The 10158-nt window shown below is 36.9% G+C and overlaps 1 long non-coding RNA gene across 1 annotated transcript; it reads right to left on the reverse strand.

The window, feature by feature from the left end:
• Positions 1–6576: 6576 nt before the first annotated feature.
• LOC127854129 (uncharacterized) lies at positions 6577–9613 on the reverse strand. Its single transcript, XR_008036933.1, has 2 exons — positions 8817–9613; positions 6577–6901 (listed from the first exon to the last, which is right to left on the reverse strand). It is a non-coding gene; the product is annotated as an uncharacterized LOC127854129 (long non-coding RNA).
• Positions 9614–10158: the final 545 nt, after the last annotated feature.

Here is a 10158-nt window from a genome sequence, read left to right on the forward strand (position 1 = left end):
TATTAGAGAAATCAAATCATTATATTACAGTGTGGGAGACACGATACAAAAGAACATGCGCACTATATTACAGTTTGAGAGACACGATACAAAAGAACATGCGCACTATATTAGAGAAATCAAATCATTATATTACAGTGTGGGAGACACGATACAAAAGAACATGCGCACTATATTACAGTTTGAGAGACACGATACAAAAGAACATGCGCACTATATTAGAGAAATCAAATCATTATATTACAGTGTGAGAGACACGATACAAAAGAACATGCGCACTATATTAGAGAAATCAAATCATTATATTACAGTGTGAGAGACACGATACAAAAGAACATGCGCACTATATTAGAGAAATCAAATCATTATATTACAGTGTGGGAGACACGATACAAAAGAACATGCACACTATATTTCACAAAGTCAATATTACAATACAGACGCAATGTTTATGTGCACAATAATAAGATAGTTACATATAACAATCATTTGTCTCATAGATGTCAGTAGGGACGCAAATATACAACAACACATAGCATTGTTACAATACATATCGGTAGAGACGAAATACAAATGAACAAATAAGACTATATACAATGAGTTGTCTCTGCCGTAATTTCAAACGGAATACAAATTTACAAAACATTCAATGAATATGTTTCTCAAAATACAACTAGAGGACATATTAAAGAGACACACGTTTTATATATACAGTCATATGATTATGATTAAAATGCTTTTCTAACTTGTCAAAGAGGAACAATACACATGAACGTATGAAAATGCTAATATTGTGCGTTGCACTATCAAAAGAGACATTGGGTGTCTTATACAAATTATGTATCAGTTACAGATTTTCTTATTTCAAAACAATTAAATGTAACCATGCTTAGACGCCGAGGTACACTTTCATTTGTGCTTTCGAACAGATGCTTTAATTTATTATTGCATAAACTCCATCTATATTGTCCTCTGGCGGGGTGCAAAAACTTGGCAAAAGGAGGGCTTGAACGGGAGAAATCGTGTATTAACAATGCGATTCACGTTTCGTTAAAGCCCTGTTATGTGTTTTTCATATCCATAAAACCTCGTCATTTCGGATGATGACCGAGTGAGGCATATGTAAAACACAACCTTGAACTGTATTGAAATAATCGAATTATTGTTTCGATGTCGAATAAACAAAATATATTGTTTTCAATGTTATTTAAAATTATTTTGGTATGTTTGATTTGTTTATGCAATAATAGCGAAAATACACATTTTCTCGGACATGATAATCTGCGGGCCTCTCAAAATCCGTTCCTGCCGGGAACCGCAGGAACGGATTTTTCGAGCGCCCGCAGATGATCATGCCCTCGAAAACGTGTATTATCCCTATAAACATACTAGGTCTACAGCAAAAATATTCTTTATGTATTGTTTGTGTTAATCATGATTTAATGAACATTCTTAAATTGAGTGAAACTCGTCTTCAAGCTTATCACAAACAGTACATTGCTATGCTAAAACGTTGCTATGTATAGCTATGTATGACTCAAGTGGGTCTATTTATAGGATGGTTAATATATTTGCATTCTTTTAAATTATTATTCAACACACTGTTAACGTGTATGTTACTGTTCCATTAATTTTAGTAATATACAAAATACACTATTCCATGGTCTGTGGTTGTTACAATGGACTTCTCACAAATGTAAGCCATCAACAGACGGTGTGCACGAGAAGTGAAACACCCATCTCCCCTACCTCAAAGGTCATGTCGTACAAATAGGTTTAAAGAAAACTCCGGCTATAACTGCGTGTTCGGACTGAATGTTTGCCATCTATCATGAAATGATAAATAATTACAAGCTCAATTGACAATGTGCTCCAAATGTTGCAAACAGGCATCCAGCTAGTATTTCTGTGTATTTTTCTTGCCTCTACTTTCATTCAAACTGGTTTTGATCGCTTAATTACTGGCTTGGCAGTCTATTTAACATAAATAATAAACACAATACACTTCAGTACTAATAACCAAAAATCATGAAAGAGATTGTCACAGAAGTTATCTATTTCCAAATGAACAATTTATTTGTTAGAGTCTGTGCTTTTCTGTTGTGAAATTTAAAGTCCTTTCCAATCCATGCTACATTCTATATACATTATATTACATATTTTACGAGAAAGGGAGATACTTCTCACACACCGTTCTACAGCGTATGCAAAAGTTGAGGCAATTTAGTTGTAATCTTAACAAATTTTCGGCATGCATTAACATAATGAAGAGTTAATATCTCATTACAAACTCAAACAAATTAAGTAGGTAAATGACAATTACAAGAGAAATCATCATTTTTACAACAAAAATGTCAGCCATGAAAACATATACCAGGGGAAGTTCAGACCTCGCCGCTTGCCAAGGGAATAGCCATACACGGTAAACCGAGCCACCCACTTGTAGCCATGTTTTTCAATAGACCTGAACCCATGCTAACCCATGTATGCCTACCGTCTAGAAAAAAGAACTTGGCAAACAACGTACTCAGATGAGACGCCGCATCATGTGGCGTCTCGTCAGGGTCTGCGCTGTTTGCTTAATGGAATTTCTGTAAGAAAAAGTGTAAATATAGAAATAAATATACTAGACATCCCTACGTTTGGAAATAAATTGATCCAATTTAGAAGGATGGGAGAGTCCACTAGGCATAAATGGGTTAAATTCAGCCGAGCATTGCAAAACATGCTCAGAGCAAGTTGAATGAGGATTGTTCGTAAGTGCAACAGATTATGCATATGATGAAAGATGCACTTCCCATGATTCGTGACCCTTGATGGACAAAAGGCATTCATAAAAGCTCACCATGAGCTAACAATAATTTTCACGGGAATATAACAATTGGTCTGGGAAAATGGGGCTTAATCCTTTTGCATTATGTGTCGAAAAATAAAATTCACTCTTTTTAACGAAAATCAAGTATTAGCATACATTTTGTCTCTGATAAGCCTTTGTGGACTGCATAGGCTTATCAGTGACAATACTTTTTTATTAAACTTGATTTTTGCTAAGAAAAGATGTCAATCAAATAAAAAATACCATAAATACCATGCCAGGGGCGACACTGTAGTTACATGCATTAAGCCCAGTTATCTCAGAATGAAGTTCACACGACGGTCTTCCCGTTAAGAAGAACCATAGAGGGAAGGCAATTAGTATTGAATTGAACAAATATAGTTTTAACTTGTTTAAACATGTGTATTGGTATATTTGTTACGCTCATTTCATTTTAGACCACTTTCCTCAAATAATAACTGTTAAAACTTAAAACAACAAGACAACTCTTACAAAAGTGCATCAATTGTAAAAAATATATGCCTCGTTCTGGGTAAAAGGGGCTTTATGCATGTGTGTAAAGAGTATATGCCTCGTTCTTGGTAAACGGTGCTTTATGCATGTGTGTAAAGAGTATATGCCTCGTTCTTGGTAAACGGTGCTTAATGCATGTGTGTAAAGAGTATATGCCTCGTTCTTGGTAAACGGTGCTTTATGCATGTGTGTAAAAAGTATATGCCTCGTTCTTGGTAAACGGTGCTTAATGCATGTGTGTAAAGAGTATATGCCTCGTTCTTGGTAAACGGTGCTTTATGCATGTGTGTAAAGAGTATATGCCTCGTTCTTGGTAAACGGTGCTTTATGCATGTGTGTAAAGAGTATATGCCTCGTTCTTGGTAAACGGTGCTTAATGCATGTGTGTAAAGAGTATATGCCTCGTTCTTGGTAAACGGTGCTTTATGCATGTGTGTAAAGAGTATATGCCTCGTTCTTGGTAAACGGTGCTTAATGCATGTGTGTAAAGAGTATATGCCTCGTTCTTGGTAAACGGTGCTTAATGCATGTGTGTAAAGAGTATATGCCTCGTTCTTGGTAAACGGTGCTTAATGCATGTGTGTAAAGAGTATATGCCTCGTTCTTGGTAAACGGTGCTTAATGCATGTGTGTAAAGAGGTATCACAGGTTAGCCTATGCAATCCAACTTTATCATAAAAAGTGCATAAAGTCCATTTTTCGCATAACTAGTCTCATTTAGTCCTCAACATTGTTCATAGATAATATTCGATTATCCGAGTTGAAGTTCTCGTCAAAGGTAGCATGTATGCAGCGTGTTTTAAAGGATGACTTAACTTGTGGGTTGTATCAGGATTCAAAACCGCGCGATAAATGGAGCATTGCTCTGGGAAAACGGGGCTTAATTAATGTGCGTTAAGTGTCGTTTCAGATTAGCCTGTGAGTTTGTATATATTCATGGGTTGTAATGACCATGTGAAATGTATATATTCATGGGTTATTATGACCATGTGAAATGTATATATTCATGGGTTGTAATGAACATATGAAATGTATATATTCATCGGTTGTAATGAACATGTGAACTGTATACGGCTATTCCACAGTGAAGCGTATACATGGTTAATCCGTGTGTGTTGTGGAAACATAATCTAACGGAAGAATACTTTTTTTTAATTTACGGAGCATCAAGTTCATGGTTATTTTAACAGAACATAAATGAATAAAGCAACTGTAAAACCCCCCATCCCATCGCGCGTGGCTTTTGTTTTTCTCCGTTATCAAAATGTCATCCGTGAATTTAAGTATCCGGATGACCGGCGTGTCTACTTCCTCCAAACGGAACAATACACCGTTTAACATTGCCACAAACAGCCTATGTTATCGGTCATTCATTTAAAAATACAGAAATAAAAATATAGATAGAAATTAAATGTAAGGCAAAGTTATTGACACAGCGAACACTTAATAGGTTTGTCGCTTATCATTCGAAACACGTAATATTAATGCGCGTTAGTTATCTGAGTGTAATACATACAATAATAGTTTACCTCCGAAGACAGACATGTAACTTTGATTAAAATGAATATGTTGTTTAAAAACGATACATTTAATCAAAATTTATATAGATTAAATGTGGTATAACCCTAGCTCAATAGGCCGAAATTAATAATCAAAGTACTGGCAGTACTGGTGTGACGATGCTTTTGAAGAGGATGGATATAAAACATCAATTTAAGTTTATCTATATCACCACAATTGTGTATTTTGATACGAACATTTGGGTACGACAAAAATTTGGGTACGAAAATTTTGGGTACGAAAAAAATTTGGTACGAAAAAAATTAGCGTACGAAACATTTTTGGTACGAAAAAAAGTTTAGGGGTACGGGGAAGTAGTACGCGTGGGTAACTTGACCCATTGAGCGAAACTGGGAGGCGGGTCACATTCTTGTTCATTAAGTATGGCAATACATTCATGATGATTCTCGAAAGTAGGTATGAGCACATAGCCGGACCATGTGAGCTCAATCGTATGAGCACTTGACTATCCGAGTTCGCCCGCCGAACATATGGATAAGTTAACTAATAGCGAAATGACCTTATACATGTATATGCTGAAATCTAACAATCGAACGAAATATCAAACATAGTTTGTACACTTAGGTGGTTGTGTAATTTCTGTTAGAATATCGTATTCAATATGTAAATTTTAAATGCCCGCACTTGAGTTTGTTGCCTTGTTTGAGTCTATACGCGCCTAGGCTGCACCCAGTGTGTGTATTTGTGTTTTTCCGAGGTAATGAGTTACCTCCGCGCTGAGGCTGCATAATGTTGGGACCCGGAGTGTGTCCAGCACTCCTACCTAATAAGATTAGATTGACGACAGTTGGGACGAATTTTGAATGATAGCTGCAATTTCCAGCTAATTGTTTTGTACTGAAATACTTTTTAATTTTTAATATGGTCAAATGCTGCAGGGGGGATGAGATTTTCCGGGAAAAAAAACAACGGTCATGAATGGTGACCATAAAACATACAAAATATAACATTGCGCCGGGAGCGGGAATCGAACCGGTGTCGTAAAGGTGAAAAAGCGAACGTCCTTACCACTGCGCTAGCGGGACGGACAAGGTTTTGGTGACGCCATGGTGTGGAACGTGCAGTTCCATGGAAACGAGAGGAACATGACCCATGTTCCTCTCGTTTCCATGGAACTGCATCGGTGGTCACGTGGTATTAGACCGGAAGCGGTACTGTGCGGTCAGATCCAGGACGCTAGCGTGTTATGTGGTAAGCGTAATTACAAATGTGTTTTAATGCTGGCTAAAATATAACTGCGAGCTGGGTAATTCTATAACATTTCAATGAAAGGTATTTTCAACGTTGACCTTCGGAAAATGTGTTAAAATGATCTAGGCTAGAACCTGAATGTTTATGTTCGTTTAGATGGGCCGCTCAATGTGTCGGATGTTTCTAGCACGCTGCTTCCGAAAGTAAGAGGTTAAGACATTAGTTTTAGATACAACGGGTAGTGTAAAATAAAATAATGATTGTATGTGTTAAGTCTGAAATGAATACGCAATAATAAAACGAACAAACAAAGAACGTTCTTGTGAATAGGAGGTGTCGTAGATGGAAAGGGAAACAATGTTATACTTGTAATCGCACACGTGCTCATTAATATAATTGTTGGCTCTCTTAGAAAAGATATCGCGGTGTCATACGGAAAACAAAGACTTGACGTGTATTTATTTATGTATTTATTTAATTTCTATTCATGTAATATATTTTTTCAACAACGATTTTAATTCTTTTAACGATTTAAATTATACATATTCATTTATGTTTGAGCTCATTTATCGTTAATTGCTTATTTAGACAATAGTTGTATTAATGTTTTATATAAATTATATAACATATATTCGCATGTCAAAAGGCAGCTCGTGTCGGGAAGGTGAACCACGAGGGCGAGTGGCGGGCGGTGTGCGACGACGGATTTGGCGCGCGGCAAGGGACCGTCGTTTGTCGGATGATGGGCTTCAAGTAAGTCCGGTGTTGTTATATTAATATCTTAAAAATACAGCATCTTAAGATGAATCTTTTTATTCTGATCAGAATTCTTAACATATTATGAGGCTTAAAAAAGGAAGTAGGCCGACATTTCAACGAGTCTCGGTATGGGAAAATGGGGCTTAATCCATGTGCGGAAAGTGTCGTCCGGCAATCAGGGACGGCAATTTCAGCTTTATCGTTAATTTTTTTGTTTAAATGAAGTCTTCCAAACGATAATCCCGTGCAGTCGGTTAGTGTCGTCAATTATTATCCTGTGCGGACTTCACAGGCTGATCAGGGCGACACTTTCCCAGAACGAGGCCAATTTGTATTAACATGTTTGAACATTTCGCCGTTTTAACAGTATTTAGTCCCATCACAGAGGTCAAATAACTTACACATACTTTTTGAGCAAGCATGGCCGATCTAAGGACTTGAAGGCATCTTTTTAAGTTTTGGTAAATTGACAAAATGTCAACAAATTGTTTCAGATTCGCAAAGTTTCGTTGTAATTATGATATTTTATAGGATAATGTAATTCTGAACATTTACTATCCTCTAAAATATCCATTATATGCATCTTATGATAATTTAAAAACATGAAAATTATAAAGCGCTGCAACGCAAAACGATTTAAAAATTTGGAGAGTCTTTGTTGGTGTCGTTAAATTGTGTGACACTACGAGGATTGCTTATATAAAGTATAAAACACACCAAACATAGTATCAGCACGAATGGACGAGTGGTCTAAGCGATAGACATTTGAGCCCAATTGTGGGTTACTTTTTTTAGTTTTTGTTTACAAGAACTTTTTAGATCCAATGTTTGCATTTATCAATATTAAGCACGCAAAGAAAAACTTCAATGCATGCCAAAATCAGTGAAAAGGCCCCTTTAAAATACAATTATATACACTGTAAGAAAAATAAAAAAGTAACCCTCAACTGGGCTGGAACAACTGACCCCTGGAGTAAAAGGCTATCGCTTAGACCACTCGGCCATCCTTGCTCATACAATGATTGATGTATTTTTATACTATAAGGAAGCAATCCTTGTAGTATCCCCCAAAAAAAAGACGACAACATAAATCGCCAAATTATTCAATCGTTTTGCTTTGCAACGCTTTATAATTTTCAGGTTTTTAAATCCTCAAAAGATGCATATGATGGATATTTAAGAGCATGAAACATGATCAGTTTTACTGTTTCCTCACAATTATCGCTTGCTTATTCATTCAAGGTTCAAGTGTGAACTTCCTGCTTGTAACGTTCACAAGTGTCGGGTTTATGTTTGCGAGCTATTGGAGATATTGTTATGAGAAACCGGGCTTAATGAAAGTGCGTAAATTGTCGTCCCATATTTGCCTGTGAAGACCGAACAGATTAATCAGGCACGACACTTTCCGCCTAAACAGGATTTTAGTAGAGAAGAGACTAACTTTAGACGAAAATTTTCATCAAAACGGAAAGTGTTGTCCCTTTTTAGCTAGATCAGACAGCACAGGCTAATATGGGACGACACTTTACGCTCATGCACTAAGCCATGTCGTTTTCCAAAACGTTGCTATAAATTAGCACCACACCATAATAGTTCATATGAGCCTCGTTCTGAGAAAACCGGGCTTAATGCATGTGCGTAAAATGTCATCCCAGATTAGCCTGTGAAGTCTGTACATGCTAATCAAGGATTATTGTCTCCCTTAATTAGATATTGGCTAATGAGAAACCTCCTTTTAACAAAAACTTTCATAAAATCGGAAAGTGTCGTCCTTGATAAGCATACGTAGACTGCACAGGCTTATCTGGGACGATACATTACGCACATTCATTAAGCTCTGTTTTCCCAGAAAGAGGCCCAAATGCTTCCGCTTTAAGTTTGCCGTTTATGTTTTCTGTACAGTTGAGCAAGAGAAACACAATTGAAACTTGCGTACCTCTTTGTTTTTTCTGATCAGGCGGCATGCGACTTTGAGGGCGGGAACTGCGGGTACCGTGTCGGGTCGTCTACCCCTGCCAGCTACCAGATGGGGCCCAGAGATAATTCCGGTGAATAAGGTTATGAAAAGTTGAAGAAGAGTCGGTTGTGCAATTACTATTTACGTGCGGATTATCGTGATTTTCGCAGCTCAATATTTACCAGGTAATACAAATGAAGTTGCATGTTGCTTAGAAATAAGTATTTTTTTCACCAATCAGATACTTCGCAATATTCCTATATAAATAAACCTTAACTTTTCCTTCTTGTTCTCTTCTTCTTTCCAATCTTAATTTAAACAGGTATTGAAAATCACATTTCTTTGGAGGCCTCAGTTACCCATAAATCAATATTCATATTCCGGAACTCACTAATCCGTCGACATAATAATATCACTTTTTTATTATTCTTCTCTACCCGTTTCTTCTTCTATCCTCTTTTTTCTTCATTTTTCTTCATTCAAACCAATATCGAAAACCATCTATTATTAATATATATTACAATTAATAATTATCTCACTTATTCATTCATGAATCCACATTCATATGCTTACTTTACCATCGACATAATCTCACCATTTAAATGTCGCCGAAGCGTAGTAGATATGGTGTTCGTCTAGCGACTGGGTGGTCACGGGTTCGACTCCCCTGTGGGAACTTTCTTTCTTTCTCCCCAAAGACACCAAGTACTGGTTCTTCCCATGAAACTGGTTTGGGAGATTTACTTACCGTAAGCTTTAGGCTTTCGATGCAAACTACCTGAAATAAATCGATTAAATTTAAATTACACACTCTTCCTCATGCAGAGCTGTCGACCAAGTTCAACCCCCGGCACAGTGGTCTTGCGGGGAAGGAGAGTGGCCTGATGGCCGGGCGCGTAGAGTAGGAATTTACTCATACCGAGGTTAGGTGTTAAATTTCCGTACACGCATGAACAAATGATGGCTCATTTAACAGTTCAACCACGTTTTTTGCACCGTATGTAATAACGATGCCTGTAATAAATGACAGGGATATAAAGTGAAACTTAATGACTTACATACAACAGTTTATTATACAATTTTATTACACATGTTCTTAACAAAGGTTTATAGGTGGAAATGAGAAATGAAATATGTATTAAAGTTACATTCGAAAGTGGCAAAGCATCTGTAGGTACTATTTGTCTACGTGATGATCTTACTGAAATTAACAGGCCACGTAACCCACACTGTTTAGCACTACTACGGATTTTAATGTAGTATGCCCCCCATAATGCGGTAAGCATTAAACATTGTACGTGACCATCCGACCGTCTGATCA

Source organism: Dreissena polymorpha, chromosome 12 (assembly GCF_020536995.1).
Source record: "Dreissena polymorpha isolate Duluth1 chromosome 12, UMN_Dpol_1.0, whole genome shotgun sequence".
In the NCBI taxonomy this organism is placed as follows: domain Eukaryota; kingdom Metazoa; phylum Mollusca; class Bivalvia; order Myida; family Dreissenidae; genus Dreissena; species Dreissena polymorpha.